Here is a 21,667-nt window from a genome sequence, read left to right as displayed (position 1 = left end):
TTCCTAAAGTGCGGTGTCCAGAATTGGACACAATACTCCAGTTGAGGCTGAACCAGTGTTTTATAAAGGTTCATCATAACTTCCTTGCTTTTGTACTCTATGCCTCTATTTATGAAGCCCAGGATCCCGTATGCTTTTTTAACCGCTGTCTCAACCTGCCCTGCCACCTTCAACGATTTGTTAACATATACCCCAGGTCTCTCTGTTCATGCACCCCCTTTAGGATTGTACCCTTTAGTTTGTGTTGCCTCCTCATTCTTCCTACCAAAATGTATCACTTTGCACTTCTCTGCATTAAATTTCATCTGCCACATGTTCAGCAGCCTGTCTATGTCCTCTTGAAGTCTATCACTATCCCCCTCTCTTTTCACTATACTGTAGGAATGTCTAGTTCCTATCCAAAGACTGAGGTCCACTCAGGCGCTCAAACAAAATGAAGTTTAATGGAAACTCACAGGTTTAAACAAGTAACTGCAGGAGAACATCGAGTGTAGGTCTGTTCAGTTCAGAGGCTCCACGAGGACTGTTGGCTGGTCCCGTGGTTGACATCATGACGTCATCACGTTCTTCCCGCCAGTGGGGGATCACGTGATGTACGGTGTGACGTCATCGCGTTTACCCGCGCTGTTAAAGTAATCACGCTCTGTACAAGTAAACAGTATAAATAAAGATACAGACTCAGGCTGTAGCTAACATGTTGTTAAAGGGAATTATATACAAACGATCTGAGTCCTTTAGTGGCTCCGCCACATGCGCCCCCCCAGAATTGTCTTTAACAGCAAAAGTGAGATGGCGAGGAGGCCTGACAAGCCTGTCCGAGCGACTTCTGTAACCCTGAAGTGGAAGCTGATGGACGGTGGTCGAGCTGGCGGGCGGTTGTGGTGGATCTGGCACGGCGACTGTGGGTGGTCGGCCCCGTTTTGGTGGTTGAGCGATTTCGACTGGGCGGTCCAGGTCTAAGTGTGCCGGCTTCAGCCGGTCAACCGATATGTGGTCCCATTTACCTCCGATATCGACCGAAAAGGTTTTGTCTCCCGGCTCTATGACGCGGAAGGGACCAGTGTAAGGAGGCTTGAGCGGGTCCCGGTGAGCGTCGTGGCGGATAAACACTTACTCGGCGCTTTTCAGCTCAGTTGGGACGTGGGAGTTCTGTAAGCCGTGATGTGACGTAGGCACTGGAGCGAAACATCTGGCCGCTTCCTGGTGGCTGACGAGTTGCTGGGATGCGGACCATGGCTCTGTTGGAGACGGGAGGAAATTCCCCTGGAACTCGTAGTGGCTCGCCATATACGAGTTCCGCCGAGGACGATTGTAAATCTTCTTTGGGCGCCGTACGAAGACCCAAAAGGACCCAGGGAAGTCTGTCCACCCATCCCGCGTCTTGAAGACTGGCCCGCAGAGCGGCTTTGAGCGACCTGTGGAATCGCTCGCACAGGCCGTTCGCCTGTGGATGATAGGCGGTGGTGCGATGTAGTTTGGTGCCGAGCCCCCGAGCCACAGCGTTCCAGAGCTCAGAGGAAAACTGCTGTCCACAATCGGAAGAGATGTCCGCCGGTACCCCGAAACGAGCAACCCAAGAGGAGATGAAAGCTCTGGCCACGTCTGCCGAAGTGGTGGAAACCAAAGGAACTGCCTCTGGCCATCTAGTGGTGTGGTCTACCATTGTGAGGATGTGTGTAAAACCTTGAGAAGGTGGAAGCGGCCCCACGAGGTCCACATTCACATGGTTGAATCGATGCTCCGGAACAGCGAAAGTGGCCAATGGAGCTTTTACATGACGCTGTACCTTGGCCTTTTGGCAGACCACGCAGGTGTTGGCCCAGTCGCAGACATCCATGTGCATACCCCTCCAGATGAATTTTGACGACATCAGCCTTTGCGAGGCCTTCATGCCAGGGTGTGACAACCCGTGTATGGCGTCGAACACTTTTCGGCGCCAGGCGACTGGAACGATAGGGCGGGGAGCTCCCATGGAGACGTCGCAAAGTAGCGTGGTGCCTGCGGCATGGAATTTGACGTCGGCCGCTTGGAAGCTAGAGGGGCTGGTTCTGTATGATTGGACCTCTGGGTCCGAGGCTTGATCCGCAGCCATGAGGGCATAGTCGATTCCGAGTTGGACTGCGTGCACAGTCGCGCGGGAGACGCAATCCGCCACCAGGTTGTCTTTGCCGGACAAATGCTGAATGTCCGTGGTGAATTCTGAAATGAACGTCAGGTGACGTTGTTGCCGAGCTGACCACGGTTCGACGGTCTTGGCCATAGTGTACGTTAGTGGCTTGTGGTCCACATAAGCCGTGAACGGATGTCCCTCTAGTAAGAACCGGAAATGGCGGATGGCTAGAAAAAGGGCCAGCAACTCCCGGTCGAAAGTGCTGTACTTTCTTTCGTTTCACCGTAGTTGACAGCTGAAAAACGCCAGCGGTTGCCACGTCCCATTCACCCACTGTTCCTGCACTGCGCTGATTGCGTAGTCCGACGCGTCGGTGGTAAGGGCAATGGTGGCACCTGGAAGTGGGTGCGCCAGCATGGTTGCGTTGGCCAAGGCGCCTTTGGTGTCGATGAACGCCCGGTCCATCTCGGCTGTCCAGCTGATCGGATCCTTACCGGACTTGGCCTTGAGGGCCTCGTACAAGGGCTGCATAAGCAGAGCCGCCTTAGGGACGAACCGGTGATAAAAACTGACCATCCCGAGGAACTCTTGTAGGGCCTTGACGGTCTGCGGGCGCGGAAAAGATGTAACCGCCTCGACCTTCGTCTGTAAGGGAATTGCACCGTCTGATGTGGTGCGGTGGCCCAAGAAATCAATCCACTGTAGGCCGATCTGGCACTTGGCTGGGTTGATAATCAAACCGTGTTGACTGAGGCGTGTGAAGAGCGTGCACAAATGGCAGAAGTGCTCCTCTTTGCTAGGGCTGGCGATGAGGATGTCGTCGTAGACAAAGAGAAATTTTAGGTCCCGAAGCACAGAGTCCATCAAGCGCTGGAAAGCCTGTGCAGCATTCTTCAAGCCAAACGGCATCCACAGAAATTCGAACAGGCCGAATGGGGTGATGACTGCGGTTTTCGGGACGTCTTGCGGGTGCACGGGGACCTGGTGCTAACCACGGACGAGGTCGACTTTTGAAAAAAAGGTATTTCCCGCCAAATGGGCCGAGAAATCTTGGATATGCGGGATCAGGTACCGATCAGGAGTAGTGGCATCATTCAGGCGTCGGTAGTCGCCGCATGGCCGCCATCCGCCGCCAGGTTTCGGGACAATGTGGAGAGGCGAAGACCAGGGACTATTCGACCGGCGAATAATCCCCAGCCGCTCCATTGTGTCGAACTCCGCTTTCACAGCCGCGAGCTTGCCGGGTTCGAGTCGTCGGGCCCGTGCGTAAACTGGGGGGCCGGTGGTGGTGATGTGATGTTCCACACCATGTTTAGTGGCCGAGGAGGAGAAAGTGGGCCTGGACAGACCTGGGAACTCTCCGAGGAGCCGAGTGAAGTCATCTGGAGGTGGGAACGCACAGAAGACAGTGGCACGGGATGGAGTGGAACGTGGCCGCATTGATCAACCGGCGGTGCCTGACATCAACCAGGAGGCCGTTGGTGCACAAAAAATCCGACCCAAGGATGGCCTGCGTGACTTTGGCCGTGATGAATTCCAAGTGGAAGCGCTAGCCGCCGAAACACACCTGGACCCGCCGCCTTCTGAAGGTCCGAACGGCCGCACCATTAACCACCGTGAGGGCGGGGCCGTGGCCCCCAGCTAGTATATCGAGATTTGACGCAGGTAGGATGCTACACTGCGCCCCGGTGTCGCAACGGAAACGTCGACCAGATAGGGAGTCGGTGATGAAGAGAAGCTTCCCTGACACTCCGATGGCCATCGCAGCCGCGGGGTGCTCGTTAGACCCGGTCCTCTTTCGCCAGGGTGGCTGTAGATGTTTTTTTTTGTGCGAAAAACTGCAGGGAGGGCGGCAGCATCTTGCTTTCGCGCCAAAACGGGCGTGGTAAAAGCACAACCCCGCTGATTGAGGAGCTGGAGCAGCGTCTGTGGGGGATGGGCGCCTCGTGGCCGCGCAGTGCTGTTGTGTCACCGCGAAAATCTTGTCCGCTTCGGCAGCAAGCCCCGCGCAGTCTGTGACTTCGGACCTGGCTAGGGCGGCCTGAACTTGCTCCGGGAGTAGGCTGAGGAATAGCTCCCTGAAGAGGAAGCATTCCGGCTCGGAACCAAGGAGCGTGAGCATCTGGCTCATGAGCTCGGACGGCTTGGGGCCCCCGAGGCCGGGCATAGCGAGCAGCCGGCGGGCGTGCTCCGACTTCATGAGCCCGAAAACCTGCAGCAACCGCGCCTTTAACGTGTCATACTTGCGATCAGTAGGCAGACTACCGAGTAGGCTGACGATCCGCGAGGCTGTGGCGCTGTCGAGGGCGGAGACCACGTAATAATAACGGGTCTGATCCACAACGATGTCCCTGATGGCGAACTGGGCTTCAGCCTGGATGAACCACGCGGCTGGTTGTTGCTCCCAGAACTGCGGTAGCTTCAAGGTAACGGTGTTCGTTTCCATGTTAATTATCTTCTGCGAAAACCATTCGCAAAAGTCGGGGTCACCAATGTAGGAATGTCTAGTTCCTATCCAAAGACTGAGGTCCACTCAGGCGCTCAGATAAAACGAAGTTTAATGGAAACTAACAGGTTTAAACAAGTAACTGCAGGAGAACATCGCGTGTAGGTCTGTTCAGTTCAGAGGCTCCACGAGGACTGCTGGCTGGTCCCGTGGTTGACGTCATGACGTCATCACGTTCTTCCCGCCAGTGGGGGGATCACGTGATGTACGGCGTGACGCCATCGCGTTTACCCGCGCTGTTAAAGTAATCACGCTCTGTACAAGTAAACAGTATAAATAAAGATACAGACTCAGGCTGTAGCTAACATGTTGTTAAAGGAAATTATATACAAACGGTCTGAGTCCTTTAGTGGCTCCGCCACAATACTTCCAAAATTTTGTGTCATCTGCAAATTTTGAAATTGTGCCCTGTTCTCCCAAGTCCAAGTCATTAATATATATCAAGAAAAGCAGTGGCCCCAGTACCGACCCCTGCGGAACACCACTGTATACGTACCTCCAGTCCAAAAAACAACCGTTCACCACTACTCTCTGTTTCCTGTCACTTACCCTGCCACTGTCCCTTTTATTCCATGGGCTTCAACTTTGCTGACAAGCCTATTATGTGGCACTTTATCAAACACCTTTTGGAAATCCATGTACACCACGTCAACCGCACTGCCCTTATCAACCTTCTCTGTTACCTCATCAAAAAACTCGATCAAGTTAGTTAAACACAATTTGCCTTTAACAAATCTATGCTGGCTTTCCTTAATTAATCCACACTTGTCCAAGTGACTGTTAATTTTTGTCCTTGATTATAATTTCTAAAAACTTCCCCACTAACGAGGTTAAACTGACTGGCCTGTAGTTGCTGGGTTTATCTTTACACCCTTTTTTGAACAAGGGTGTAACATTTGCAATTCTCCAGTCCTCTGGCACCACCCCCATATCTAAGGAGGATTGGAAGATTATGGCGAGTACCTCTGCGATTTCCTCCTTAACCTCCCTCAACATCCGAGGATGCAGCCCATCTGGTTCTTGTGATTTATCAACTTTAAATACAGCTAGCCTTTCTAGTACTTCCTCTTTATCAATTCTTATCTCATCCAGTATCTCCACTATCTCCTCTTTCACTATGACTTTGGCAACATCTTCTTCCTTGGTAAAGACAGATGCAAAGTATCCATTTAGTCCCTCAGTTATGCCCTCTGCCTCCATGCGTAGGTCTCCTATTTGGTCCCTAATTGGCCCCACCTCTCCTCTTACTACCCGTTTACTATTTAAATGCCTATAGAGGACTTTTGGGGGGCTAAATTCGGTTGATTTGCGCCTCCCGTTAGTGCCCTAAGAGGGGCACAAATCAACTCGCGCCTGGGCGCAGTGCCGCTAACGCCTCCCGCGATATTCAGTGTGTCATCGCCGTGTGCAGCGCCCCGCTCACGCCCTAGCTGTAACATTGGGTGGCACCCCCCAACATACCACCGGACGTTATGTCCGCCGGGGTCAGGGGGGGGCCTACCTGCAGCCGAGGCGGCACCAGTTAAAGGGGAGGTGGCGGGCGGCCATTTTTGTTTGCTGGCTGCCTGCCAGCACCTGCCCCCCCATTGCTATCCCCGGCCCCCGTGAAGCCCCCGCGGGGTACCGGCTGCTTTCCGTGAGCCCAGCACTCCTCTAGAGTGGCCCAGCTGGGCGCCGGGACGCGCTGTGCCAGGCCCCTCCCCTATAATAAGGGGAGGAAGGCCTGCAGTACCGCGGCACGACGTGCTGCAGCGTGTGGCGCAATATTGGCTTCCCGTAGCGCCCACCCCCCCTCAGGGCTCTACCTGGGAAAATCGGCCGAGGGGCGCTAACTTTTTCAGGACCAGCGGGAGCAGTGAGTCGGAGCCCGGTATAAAAACCGGAGAGAGGCGAGGCCCGAGACCAGTCGGGACCAGCGGGAGCAGTGAGTCGGAGCCCGGTATAAAAACCGGCACGACCAGCGAGGCCCGAGACCAGTCGGGACCAGCGGGAGCAGTGAGTCGGAGCCCGGTATAAAAACTGGCACGACCAGCGAGGCCCGAGACCAGTCGGGACCAGCGGGAGCAGTGAGTCGGAGCCCAGTATAAAAACCGGAGAGAGGCGAGGCCCGAGACCAGTCGGGACCAGCGGGAGCAGTGAGTCGGAGCCCGGTATAAAAACCGGAGAGAGGCGAGGCCCGAGACCAGTCGGGACCAGCGGGAGCAGTGAGTCGGAGCCCGGTATAAAAACCGGAGAGAGGCGAGGCCCGAGACCAGTCGGGACCAGCGGGAGCAGTGAGTTGGAGCCCGGTATAAAAACCGGAGAGGCGAGGCCCGAGACCAGTCGGGACCAGCGGGAGCAGCGAGTCGGAGCCCGGTATAAAAACCGGAGAGAGGCGAGGCCCGAGACCAGTCGGGACCAGCGGGAGCAGCGAGTCGGAGCCCGGTATAAAAACCGGAGAGAGGCGAGGCCCGAGACCAGTCGGGACCAGCGGGAGCAGCGAGTCGGAGCCCGGTATAAAAACCGGAGAGCAGCGAGGCCCGAGACCAGTCGGGACCAGCGGGAGCAGTGAGTCGGAGCCCGGTATAAAAACCGGAGAGGCGAGGCCCGAGACCAGTCGGGACCAGCGGGAGCAGTGAGTCGGAGCCCGGTATAAAATCCGGCGGATTCAGCGAGGCCCGAGACCAGTCGGGACCAGCGGGAGCAGTGAGTCGGAGCCCGGTATAAAAACCGACGGATTCAGCGAGGCCCGAGACCAGTCGGGACCAGCGGGAGCAGTGAGTCGGAGCCCGGTATAAAAATCGGCGGATTCAGCGAGGCCCGACCAACTCAGCAGCGGGGAGAGAGGTAAAAAGTAATCAGAGTGTGACGTCACCAGGGAGTAGGTAAGTGATTGGTTGGTGAGTATTTCTCTTTTTTAAACTTTAACTCTGTAGTTTATAGTTACCAGGGTCTTTCTGGTGTAGCAGGGACTGTTGGTAGACTATACAAGCGCCTTAGAGATATTTTTAATTGGTGATAGTAAATTAATTTAAATTAAGTAAAGGGAAGGTCATGCCAGGTGAGCCCAGCCCCGTGATATGCTCCTCTTGCTCTATGTGAGAATTCAGGGACCCCGGTGCCCCTGATGACCACGTGTGCCAGAGATGCATCCATCTGCAGCTACTAGCAGACCGCATTGAGGCGCTGGAGCTGCGGGTGGATGGGTTGTTGAGCATTCACGATGCTGAGAGGTTCGTGCATAGCACGTTTAGTGAGTTGGTCACACCGCAGGGAAGGACTGCACAGGAAGACAGGAAATGGGAGACCACCAGGCGGAGCAATAGAAGCAGGCAGGTAGTGCAGGAGACCCCTGTGACCATTCCCCTCTCAAACAAGTATACCGCTTTGGATACTGTTGAGGGGGATGACTCACCAGGGGAAGGCAGCAGCAGCCAACTTCCTGGCACTGGGGGTGCTCCTGCTGCCCAGGAAGGGGGGAAAAAGAGTGGGAGAGCAATAGTGGTAGGGGATTCTATAGTAAGGGGAACAGATAGGCGTTTCTGTGGCCGTAGACGTGAATCCAGGATGGTTTGTTGCCTCCCTGGTGCCAGGGTCAAGGATATCACTGAGCGGCTGCAGGGCATTCTGGAGGAAGAGGGTGAACAGCCAGAGGTCGTGGTCCACATTGGTACCAACGACATAGGTAAAAAGAGGGATGAGGTCCTGCAGCAAGAATTTAGGGAGCTAGGTGAAGGATTAAAGAGCAGGACCTCAAAGGTTGTAATCTCTGGATTACTCCCGGTGCCACGTGCTAGTGGGTATAGGAATAGGAAGATAGAACAGATGAATGCGTGGCTAAAGGGATGGTGCAGGGGGGAGGGCTTTAGTTTCCTGGATCACTGGGTCTGCTTCTGGGAAAGGTGGGACTTGTACAAGTCGGACGGTTTACACCTGAACCAGAGGGGAACCAATATCCTTGCGGGGAGGTTTGCTAGCACTGCTGGGGGGGGTTTAAACTAACTTGGCAGGGGGATGGGGTACAGAGTGGAGCTATAGTAGGGGGTGATTTACAGCCAAATACAGAGGAAAAAACAAGTCAGCTGGGAAGGCAGAGCAAATATGTGAAGGCAAAAGGGAATATGGCAGGGCTGGAAGGCATTTATTTTAATGCAAGGAGTCTTGCAAATAAGGTGGATGAACTGAAGTTGTTGTTGAGCACATGGGAGTACGCTATTGTTGCTATCACGGAGACATGGTTGAGGGAGGGTCAGGACTGGCAGCTCAATATTCCGGGGTATAGAATCTTCAGGTGAGACAGAGGGGGGTGTAAAAGGGGAGGGGGTGTTGCAATATTAATTAAGGAGTCAATTACTGCTGTAAGGAGGGATGATATATTAGCGGGTTCCTCTAATGAGGCCTTATGGGTAGAACTTAAAAACAAAAAGGGGGCAAGCACTTTGCTGGGAGTGTACTATAGGCCCCCAAACAGTCAGGGGGAGATAGAGGAACAGATATGTAGGCAAATCTCAGAGAAGTGTGAAAATAATAGGGTAATAATAGTGGGGGATTTCAACTTCCCCAATATAAATTGGGATAGTCAGAGTGTGAAAGGCTTAGAGGGTGCAGAATTCTTAAAGTGCATCCAGGAGAGCTTTTTGAGCCAACATGTAGAAAGTCCTACAAGAGAGGGGGCGGTACTGGACCTAATTCTGGGGAATGTAGCCGGGCAAGTGGTGGAAGTATCAATAGGAGAGCATTTTGGTGACAGTGACCATAATTCGGTGAGATTTAAGGTGGTCATGGAAAAAGACAAAGACGGCCCGTAAATAAGGGTTCTAAATTGGGGGAAGGCCGATTTTAATATGATAAGGCAGGATCTGGCCAAAGTGGACTGGGAGCAGCTACTTATAGGAAAATCCACATCAAAACAGTGGGAGACTTTCAGAAGGGAAATAGAGAGAGTACAACGCCAACATGTTCCTGTAAAGGTCAAGGGTGGGACCAACAATCAAAGGGAACCTTGGATGACAAGGGATATACAAAAATGCATTAGAAATAAAAGGGGGGCTTTTGGCAGTTACAAAAGACTAAAGACGGAAGAAGCCCTAGAGGAGTATAAAAAGTGCAGGGGCATACTTAACAAAGAAATTAGGAGGGCGAGGAGGGGCCATGAAATAACACTGGCGAGCAAAATAAAGGAAAATCCTAAGATGTTTTATAAGTATATTAAGGGCAAGAGGATAACCAGGGAAAGGGTAGGGCCCATTAGGGACCAAAGTGGCAATCTGTGTGTAGAGCCAGATGATGTAGGCGGGGTTTTAAATGAATTTTTTGCATCTGTGTTCACTATGGAGAAAGACGATGCGGACATAGAAATCGGGCAAGGGGACTGTGACATACTTGAACATATTAGCATCGAGAGGGAGGAGGTGCTAGCGGTTTTAGCAGGCCAAAAAGTGGATAAATCCCCAGGCCCGGACGAGATGTATCCCAGGCTGCTGTGGGAGGCAAAGGAGGAGATTGCAGGGGCTCTGACACAAATTTTCAGAACCTCTCTGGCCACAGGGGATGTACCAGAGGACTGGAGAACAGCTAATGTAGTACCATTATACAAGAAGGGTAGCAGGGATAAACCAGGGAATTACAGGCCAGTGAGCCTAACATCTGTGGTAGGGAAATTATTGGAAAAAATTCTGAGGGACAAAATTAGTCTCCACTTGGAGAGGCAAGGATTAATCGGGGATAGTCAGCATGGCTTTGTCAAGGGTAAATCATGTCTGACAAATACATACATAGATACATAGAGATAGGAACAGGAGTAGGCCATTCGGCCCTTCGAGCCTGCTCCGCCATTCAATGAGATCATGGCTGATCTTCGTCTGAGATCATAGCTGATCTTACCAGTTCAGTACCCCGTCCCCGCCTTTTCTCCGTAACCCTTAATCCCCTTAGCCTTCAGAAATATATCCAATTCTCTCTTGAAAATATTTATTGAATTAGCCTTCACAGCCCTCTGTGGCAGGGAATTCCACAGGCTCACCACTCTTTGAGTGAAGAAATTCTTCCTCATCTCTGTTTTAAATGATTTGCCCGCTATTTTTAGACTGTGGCCCCTGGTTCTGTGCTCCCCGGCCATTGGAAACATTCTCTCTGAATTCAGCCTGTCCAGGCCTGCCATAATTTTATATGTTTCGATGAGATCCCCTCTCAATCTTCTAAACTCCAGTGAGTACAAGCCCAAACTATTTAATCTCTCTTCGTAGGTCATTCCCGCCATTCCAGGTATCAGCCTGGTGAATCGCCGTTGCACTCTTTCCATGGCAAGAACATCCTTCCGCAGATGGGGCGACCAAAACTGTACACAATACTCCAGATGCGGTCTCACCAGCACCTTGTACAGCTGTAGTAAGGTATCCCTATTCCTATACTCGAACCCCCTTGATATGAAGGCCAACATACCATTTGCCTTCTTAATCGCCTGTTGCACCTGCATGCTCTCCTTCAGTGACTGGTGCACAAGAACACCCAGGTCCCTCTGCACTTCCCCATCTCCCAATCTATTGCCATTTAGATAATAATCTACCCTCCTGTTTTTACCCCCAAAGTGGATAACCTCACATTTATCCACATTATAGTGCATCTGCCACGTATCCGCCCATTCCCCCAACCTGTCCAAATCACACTGTAGCCTCCTGACATCCTCATCAGAGCCCACCCCTCCTCCTAGTTTAGTGTCGTCAGCGAATTTGGAAATATTGCATCCAATTCCCTGATCCAGATCATTTATATATATTGTGAACAGCTGGGGTCCCAGGACAGATCCTTGCGGCACCCCGCTGGTCACTGCCTGCCACTCCGAAAACGAGCCGTTTATTCCAACTCTCTGTTTTCTATCCGCCAGCCAGTTCTCTATCCACGTTAATACTTTGCCCCCAATCCCATGAGCCTTAATTTTGCATGATAATCTTTTGTGTGGAACCTTATCGAAGGCTTTCTGGAAGTCAAGGTACACCACATCCACTGGCTCTCCCCCATCTATTCTACCAGTTACCTCCTCAAAAAATTCCAGCAGATTAGTCAAACACGATTTACCCTTTGTAAATCCATGTTGACTCTGTCCGATCCTTTCCCCATTTGTCAAGTGCTCCGCTATTTTATCCTTAATAATGGACTCTAGCATTTTGCCCACAACCGATGTAAGGCTTACTGGTCTATAATTCCCTGCTTTCTCTCTACCCCCCTTTTTAAATATTGGGGTAACATTAGCTACCCTCCAATCCACGGGTACTGTTCCCGAGTCAATGGAGTTCCGGAAGATGATCCGGAAGATGATCCTTAGAGCATCTGCTATCTCCAGGGCCACCTCCTTAAGTACCCTAGGATGTAGTTTATCAGGCCCCGGGGATTTGATTGAATTTTTCGAGGGGGTGACTAGGGGGGTGGATGAGGGAAATGCTGTGGATGTGGTTTACATGGACTTCAGTAAAGCTTTTGACAAAGTCCCGCATAGGAGACTGGTCAAGAAGGTAAGAGCCCATGGGATCCAGGGTGCCTTGGCGCGTTGGATCCGAAACTGGCTGAGTGGCAGGAGGCAGAGGGTGATGGTCGAAGGTTGCTTTTGTGACTGGAAGCCTGTGTCCAGTGGGGTACCTCAGGGATCGGTGCTGGGACCCTTGTTGTTTGTGATCTACATAAATGATTTGGATGAGAATGTAAAAGGTATGATCAGTAAGTTCGCAGATGACACGAAAATTGGTGGGGTGGTAAATTGTGAGGAGGAAAGCCTCAGGCTACAGGACGATATAAACGGGTTGGTCAGATGGGCGGAAAAGTGGCAAATGGAATTTAACCCTGAAAAGTGCGAGGTGATGCATTTTGGACGGACAAATAAGGCAAGGGAATACACAATGAGTGGTAGGACCCTAGGAAGTACAGAGGGTCAGAGGGACCTTGGTGTACATGTACATAGATCCCTGAAGGCAGCGGAACAGGTAGATAAGGTGGTTAAAAAGGCATATGGGATACTTGCCTTCATTAGCCGAGGCATAGAATATAAGAGCAGGGAGGTTATGATGGAGCTGTACAAAACGCTGGTGAGGCCACAGCTGGAGTACTGTGTGCAGTTCTGGTCACCTCACTATAGGAAGGATGTGATTGCTTTGGAGAGGGTGCAGAGAAGATTCACCAGGATGTTACCTGGGATGGAGCGCCTCAGCTATGAAGAAAGACTAAACAGGCTGGGGTTGTTTTCCTTGGAGCAAAGAAGGCTGAGGGGGGACCAGATTGAGGTGTACAAAATGATGAGGGGCATAGATAGGGTAGACAAAGAGGAACTTTTCCCCTTAGTAGGGGGGTCAATAACAAGGGGGCATAGATTCAGGGTAAGGGGCAGGAGATTTAGAGGGGATTTGAGGAGGAACTTTTTCACCCAGAGGGTGGTTGGAATGTGGAACTCAATGCCTAAAAGGGTGGTAGAGGCAGGAACCCTCACAACATTCAAGAAGCATTTGGATGAGCACTTGAAATGCCATTGCATACAAGGCTATGGACCAAATGCTGGAAAATGGGATTAGACTGGACAGGGATGGATGGGCGGCGCAGACACGATGGGCCGAAGGGCCTCTTTCTGTGCTGTAAAACTCTATGACTCTATGACTCTATGACACTAAAATTAGCGCTCCGGCGAAGGTAGCATCCCAAAGGGGGCGCTACCCAATTTTTACCCCTTGGATTCCCTTTTATGTCAGCTGCCAATCTATTCTCATACTTGTAGTGTATGTAACCTGTACCACCTTAAGAGGATACCTTAAGGTGATGGACTACTTTTTGATGGCTCCTGTACATTGTAGTACCGGTGGTGACCACACTGGTATATAAACCCTGCGGAGCAAAGTGTATCCCAATTCAGCCTTGACCCTCAATCACTAAAGACCTGTTTGATTACTTCTGTAGTCTGTGTACTGTTATTCAGCATAACTACATTTGAAAACACAGACTCAACAGTGGCGACGAGTCTGATCTTACCTAGCGGCAGTTGCATCAAAGGAAGCTTCGCCCTCTTAAACGGGCGTCGAACAAGTACATCCACCCTCAACATCCTGCTGGGCACTGCATCGCACGGGAGGCCATCGGAAACCCGGGTTGGTTTCTGGCCATGGAGTCAAACATCAGTGACAGTGGCGGGTAAGCCCGATCGAGCGGCATGGGGGGGAAGTCGGCCGAGTTGTCAGTAAGAGAAGGGGAGGGAAACGACGAAAAGGGCGGAGAACACGACCGCAGCTGGTGTTAGGGGCCGGACTGCAATCGGGGCAGAGACGCACAGCAGCCAGGAAAGCGTTTATGACCACAAGGACTGCGGGAGCGGCGGGGAACAAGAGCAGCAGCGTAGGGGAAAATAAAGGACCGCTGGGAGGCGAGAACGGCAACAGCGCGGTAATCGCCATTTTGAGTCGGCGGGGGAAGAAGACAAGCGCGGGAAAAGCCACCAAGCGCGGGAAAAGCCGCCAAGCGCGGGAAGCCGCCATTTTGAAAAAATAAATAAATAAATAAATAAATGAAATAATAATCATATCCGAAGGAAAGGAAACTCAACAAGGATGCCAAAAACGGGTAACATCACTGCTTTTGATAGCGATGTGGAAGAGTGGGCCACTTATGTGGAACGCATCGAAGTTTACTGTACAACGAATGAGGTACCGGAGGATAAGAAAGCACTAACCCTATTAAACTCGATGGGTGTGAAGACGTACAGGTTATTAAGGAACCTTGTAACACCAGATAAACCGGTAGGAAAGAGTTTCGCGGATATTGTTACTATCCTGCAGGAGCATTTAAACCCCACGCCGCTGCTGATAGCGGAACGATTTAAATTCTACAAAAGAATTCAACTCAAAGAAGAAAGCAACGCTGAATTCTTAACCGAACTGCGCAAGTTATCAAAGTACTGTCAGTTCGGTACAGGACTAGCAGACGCACTGAGAGATAAGTTTGTGTGTGGGCTCCTAAGGGAAGGAACCCAGAAGCGACAGCTAGAGGAAAAGGACCTTACGCTGGACAAAGCTTTCAGCATTGCAGCATCGCACGAGGCAGCAGCATGAGGCGGCAGCATGAGGCGCTGCAGAGATACAGCAAAGGCCATTGGAATTCAGCACCAATGAAATGGCATTGGGCGCAGTAAAGTGCTATCGTTGCGGAAGGACAACGCATAACCAGAACCAGTGCTGGTTCAAAGATAAAGAATGCAGGCAATGTGGCAAACTTGGTCACATAGCGAGAGTATGCCGGTCAGGAAAGAAGACCAGCAGCAAAAAGTCGCCGCAGGAGAAGTACAAAAAAGTACACAAGGTGACAGAGAACAGTTCGGATGAACAGAAGATGGATTCAGACTCCAGCAGTAAGGAACTGGGTTGTCTAAAAATACATAATGTGGGTAACACAGCAGACCACCAAACTATCTGGGTCATGCTTCGTATAGCAGGAGTCCAAGTGAAGATGGAATTGGACACTGGATCGGCATTAACGGTCATGAATAAGCAAGATTACAAAAGGTTATTCTCGCACATTCCCCTGAGGGATACGGAGATTGTATTGAAAACATACACGGGGCAAATAGTATACCCCAAAGGGAAGATAAAAGTAAATGTGGTCTACAATGGTAAAGAAAGTCAGAACATGGACTTGTATGTGTTACCTGATGGAGGTCCGCCACTACTGGGACGGGAATGGATCCGGAGAATAAATGTGGACTGGCATTCCATACAAGCACTGACTGTAGATGCCTGTAAAGAGGACGACGTCAAACCTAAACGACTGTCCAAAATATTAGACGATGCTAAGGAGGTGTTCCAACAGGGATTGGGAACACTGAAAGGAATTACGGCAAACATCAAGGTTGAAGAACATGCAAACCCAAAATTTTTCAAAGCCAGACCGGTACCTTATGCGATACGACCTGCTGTGGAAGCAGAGCTGGAAGGGCTAGAACGTTCAGGAGTACTGTCCAAGGTGGACTGGAGCGAATGGGCCACACCCATTGTTCCTGTCATGAAGCATTCATTGAGCAACAAGCCGGGGGAACCTGGGAAGGTTCGCATCTGTGGTGATTTCAAGATCACTGTTAATCCGGTTCTTCACACGGTGCAATATCCGCTTCCATGGATTGAAGATATCTTCGCTTCGCTGTCTGGCGGGAAACACTTCACCAAGATAGACCTGGCGCAGGCGTACCTACAGATGGAAGTTGATGAAGCATCACGCCAGTATCTCACGATCAACACACATAAGGGCTTATATCGGTATAATAGATTGGTTTTTGGAGTGGCATCGGCTCCAGCGATTTGGCAAAGGGCCATGGAGCAGGTATTGCAGGGAATTCCAGGCATACAATGCTACCTGGACGACATCCTGATTACAGGAGATGATGATAAGGATCACCTCGCGAATTTGGAGCAGGTGCTCACCAGATTGAAAGAATATGGGTTCAGAGTTAATCGCCAGAAATGTGAGTTCTTTCAAAAGCGAATCTCGTACTGCGGCCACGTCATTGACCAGGAGGGGCTCCATAAGTCACCTGACAAAATCGAAGCTGTTGTGAAAGCTCCTGCTCCGGAAAATGTATCCCAGTTGAGGTCGTTCCTTGGGTTGGTTAACTATTACCACAAGTTTCTTCCAAATTTATCCACAGTGTTACACCCGCTGAACACTCTTTTGCAAATGGGAATACCATGGAAGTAGAGCGATGATTGTAAGCGGGCTTTTCAAAAGAGCAAGGCACTGATCACCTCTAAGGAAGTGTTGGCTCACTTTAACCCAACGCTGCCTATTCGCTTAGCTTGTGATGCTTCTCCATATGGTATCGGGGCAGTGCTCTCACATAAGTTTCCAAATGGCTCGGAAAGGCCAGTCGCGTTCGCATCCAGATCATTGACCTCCGCAGAGCGCAACTATGCTCAGATAGATAGGGAGGCTCTCAGCCTCGTGTGGGGAGTTAAGAAATTTAACCATTACCTGCAAGGCCAAAAGTTTACGCTGCTGACAGATCGCCAGCCGTTGGTTTACATTTTCAACCCTATGAAGGGTGTTCCGGTAATGACGGCGCAGAGGCTTCAGAGATGGTCCCTTTTCCTAGGGGCACATCAATATGATATCGAATTCAAAGGTACAAAGCAACATGGTAATGCTGATGGGCTGTCGCGCCTGCCACTACCTACAGCGGAAGAGGCACCGGCAGTTGACCCTGTCGAGATATTTCACTCGACCATCATCGAATGCTTACCAGTCACCAATGCGGGTATTGAGAGAGAGACCCGAAACGACCCGACACTGTCTCGGGTCTACGACTTGACAGTGAAGGGATGGCCAGCACATGGCGACTCACTGTTACCAGCATTCTCAGCCAGACGAGAACAGCTGTCCGTATGTCAAGGAACATTGATGTACGGAACAAGGGTGATTATTCCTCCTAAATTAAGGGAGAGAGTTCTGAAGGAATTGCATGAAGGTCATCTGGGGGGAGTCAAGATGAAAAGCCTTGCTAGGGCTTATGTGTGGTGGCCAGGTATCGACAAACAAATAGAGGATCTGACTAAAAGCTGCTCAGGGTGCCAAAAAGTTCAAAATGCACCTCCAATTGCACCGCTGCATCCGTGGGAATGGCCTTCAACCCCATGGCAACGTGTGCATATCGACTTTGCAGGTCCATTTATGGATTCCATGTTTTTGATAGCAGTAGACGCACATTCTAAATGGCCAGAAGTGATTAAGGTGTCGACCACTACCTCTGAGAAGACGATCGCAGTTCTAAGAACCACATTTGCAAGGAATGGGTTGCCGGAACAAATATGTTCAGACAACGGACCACAGTTCATGTCAGAAGAATTCCAGAAATTCATGAAAAAGAATGGGGTGAAACACTATACATCTGCCCCATATCATCCGGCTACAAATGGGTTGGCCGAGAGATTTGTAAAAACGTTCAAAAAAGGCGATAAACGCCATGAGCGAAGACCATATTCCACTACAACACAAGGTGGACAATTTCCTGATGGCATATCGAAATGCCACGCATGCAGTGACAAATCAAAGCCCTGCCATGATGTTCTATAACAGGAGGTTGCGGTCCCGGTTGGATTTGTTAAAACCCAATGTGCGAAGGGAAGTCGAAAACAAGCAATTCCAGCACGTAAATAACAAGGCCACTCGGAGTTTCGAAATAGGACAACCAGTGTTGGCCAGGGACTATAGGGATGATAAATGGCAATCCGGAACAATTCATGCCCGACTAGGACCCTTGATGTACACGGTAGACGTTGGAGAGAACGTAATACGACGTCATGCTGACCAACTTGTGGAATCAAGCCCATGTCTACGGCAGAGACACCAGTTGAAGAAGTTATTGAGCCTGTAGCATCTACCTCAGACTCGAACGTACATGATGATGTTCAATCCATAGGAGATCAAATGGATGAGTCACCCCAGCAACGAGAACCAGAGGCCCCTGAAAGGCGTTATCCAGCCCGGATCAGGAGGCCTCCTCAGAGACTGAATCTTTGAACAGTTTTGTGTGAAAATTGTATATATGTTATCCATGTAATGTTTAATTTGGGGTGTACACTGTTAAGCTAAAAGGGGAGGAATTGTAGTGTATGTAACCTGTACCACCTTAAGAGGATACCTTAAGGTGATGGACTACTTTTTGATGGCTCCTGTACATTGTAGTACCGGTGGTGACCACACCGGTATATAAACCCTGCGGAGCAAAGTGTATCCCAGTTCAGCCTTGACCCTCAATCACTAAAGACCTGTTTGATTACTTCTGTAGTCTGTGTACTGTTATTCAGCATAACTACATTTGAAAACACAGACTCAACAATACTCTCTTATTTCCTTTTTCACTTCCCCTCTGAACTTTTTATACTCAGCCTGGTTCTCACTTGTATTCTCAACCTTTGTGTGCATATGTTATATATATATATGAAAGCAAAGCTAAACACTAGCAAAGAGTAGTGTTGGAAAATGTGAGGGAGCAGTAGAGAAAGTTTTCTATTGACTCTCACGCACTTTTATACACATTTACACATGTATAATCGCAGGCTCAATATTCTAGAATTACCTACCTAACATCAGTGTAGGAGCACCATCATCAGTAGTTCAAGGAGTAGGCCCACCTTCACCTCAGGGCCACTAGGGATGGGCAAGAAATGTGGCTTTGCCAGTATTGCCCAAATCCCAGCAACAAATGTGTATGTTGTTACTACAAATAGAAATTATAACGGCAAAATGAAGAATAAGGGGGTGAGATATCTCTTTAAGGAAGATGGCCAAATGCTGGCTTTTCTCCCTGGGTAATGGTTCACTAACCAAACCCCAGAGGGCTGTGAAGGCTCAGTCGTTGAGTATATTCAAGACAGAGCGCGATAGATTTCTGGACACTAAGGGAACCAAGGGACATGGGGATAGTGTGGGAAGGTGGAGATGAGGCAGAAGACCAGCAGTGATTTTATTGAATGGAGGCTCGAAGGGCCGAATGGCCGACTCCTGCTTCTATTTCTTACGTTCAAATCGTGAGCACGCACAGCGTTGAAACATTTGACTTATGAAATCCGATTTCCTTAGCAGGACATTAATTACAGAACTAAAAAGGAATTCTCTCCATTTTTCTCAAATGTCACCTTCCCCGCGTAAAACAAGCAAAAAGCAAATGATCAACAGTTACTGAAGTGAAACGATATTAAACAAGGAAGCCTTTCCTCACAGTTTGTAAACACCTTCTAATTTGGTATCTTCAGCACACTGGGATATTACTCATCTTGAACCTATGCCCAAATCATTCATTTAATGGAAAGCAAGAAGCAATCAGTCAAAGATGAGTAATGTAGGATGTAAAGTTAGCCAGACACTTGGGAGTTTTTGTAACGACAGCAAACTCCCAGAGAATGACAAATGAAGAGGTGTTTAAGTAGAAATAAAGGAGAAAATATACAGCGGTAAAATTGCTCTTTTAATGAAAATTGGGAGAATGTCTGCTTTTCTCTTTAGTTAACGGCGGCCCTGTGATTTAGTCAGGAGTTAAGCAACGCCTCAATTTTAAAATTCTCATCCTTGTTTTCAAATCCCTCCATGGCCTCGCCCCTCCCTATCTCTGTAATCTCCTCCAGCCCCACACCCCCCGAGATCTCTGCTCTCCTCTAATTCTGCCTTCTTGCACATCCCCGATTTTAATCACTGCACCATTGGCGGCTGTGCCTTCAGCTGCCTAGGCCCTTAGCTCTGGAATTGCCTGCCTAAACCTCTCCACGTCTCTCCTCCTTTAAGACGCTCCTTAAAACCTACCTCATTGACCAAAGTTTTGATCACCTGCCCTAATTTCTCCTTATGTGACTCGGTGTCAGATTTTTGTTTTATAATCGCTCCTGTATAGCGCCTTGGGACGTTCTACAACGTTAAAGGTGCTATATAAATACAAGTTGTTGTTGTTGTTGGTCAATAATGGAGAGAAGGAGACACTTCTATTGAAGACGAATTCTGCCCCTTCAGTGTCTGGGCTCCCGTCATTTGCGGAAGCAGCTACTCTCTCTGTGCATTCGCAACCGATCTCTGTAATGAGGTTGAGCACATGTCGGATTCACTTACTCAGCAAGACTAAAATCTCCGTTATATTCTACAATTATTTTTCTAAAGGTTGAATTGCAGTTCAACTATAATTTAAGGGCTTGCTCGATGAGCCATAAAAGTAAAGAATTCTCCGAATTCTGAGACATTGTCGGGAGTAGACCTGTACTGTGTACCAAACCATTCCTGTTAAACAAAAGCCATTGATACTAATGGGAATTGATTGACATCGAAATAAATTACCTTAACCAGCAGAAAATCCAATGAAACCACCATCCCAGCTAACTCAGCTCACATCCTGACATAGCTGTTTCCTTGCTCTCTGCCTCCCATACCAATTTTCCCCCCCATCTCTCCTGACGCCACTGACTCTTGCTGTGATGCGGTTTCATGGTCGCTGACAGTCCTCCTCTGTCTCACCCAAGTAGCCATTCTCCGAAGCATATGAGAGCATGGGCCTTACACTAAACATCCATAAGACAAAGGTCCTCTACCAACCTGCCCCCGCCACACAGTACTGCCCCCCGATTATCAAAATCCACGACAAGGCCTTGGACAACGTGGACCACTTTCCATACCTCGGAAGCCTACTGTCAACAAGGACAGACATCGACGACGAAGTCCAACACCGCCTTCAGTGTGCCAGTGCAGCCTTCGGTCGCCTGAAGTAGAGAGTGTTTGAAGACCAGGGCCTGAAACCCAGCACTAAGCTCATGGTCTACAGAGCAGCAGTGATACCCGCCCTGCTGTATGCCTCAGAGACATGGACCATGTACAGCAGGCACCTCAAAGCACTGGAGAAGTACCACCAACGCTGCCTCCGCAAGATCCTGCAAATCCATTGGTAGGATAGGCGCACTAACGTCAGTGTTCTTGCTCAGGCCAACATCCCCAGCATCGAAGCTTTGACCACGCTCGATCAGCTCCGATGGACGGGTCACATTGTCCGCATGCCCGATACGAGACTCCCAAAACCAGTGCTCTACTTGGAACTCCGACACGGCAAGAGAGCCCCAGGTGGGCAGAGGAAACACTTCAAGGACACCCTCAAAGCCTCCTTGAAAAAGTGTAACATCCCCACCGACACCTGGGAATCCCTGGCCCAAGACCGTACAAAGTGGAGGAGAAGCATCCGGGAAGGCGCCGAACACCTCGAGTCTCTTTGCCGGGAGCAAGCGGAAGCCAAGCGCAGGCAGCGCAAGGAGCGCACATCAACCCAAGCACCCCACCCACCCGCCCCTTCAACCACCGTCTGCCCCACCTGTGACAGAGACTGTAGGTCCCGCATTGGACTCATCAGTCACCTGAGAACTTACTTATAATGTGGAAGCAAGTCATCCTCGGTTCCGAGGGACTGCCTAAGAAGGAGAAGAAGTCTCACCCAAGTAGCCATTCCTCATGTTCAACCCCCGCTCAGTCAGTGTCCCTGGGCAAAAGAACCAGAGGCGACAACAGGAAAAAAAATGTACGCGCCGAGTTGT

The sequence above is a fragment of the Somniosus microcephalus genome, chromosome 2 (assembly GCF_052327205.1).
Source record: "Somniosus microcephalus isolate GS21.2 chromosome 2, FLI_Smic_1.0, whole genome shotgun sequence".
Taxonomy (NCBI): domain Eukaryota; kingdom Metazoa; phylum Chordata; class Chondrichthyes; order Squaliformes; family Somniosidae; genus Somniosus; species Somniosus microcephalus.
Note: the sequence above shows the minus strand (reverse complement) of the source record.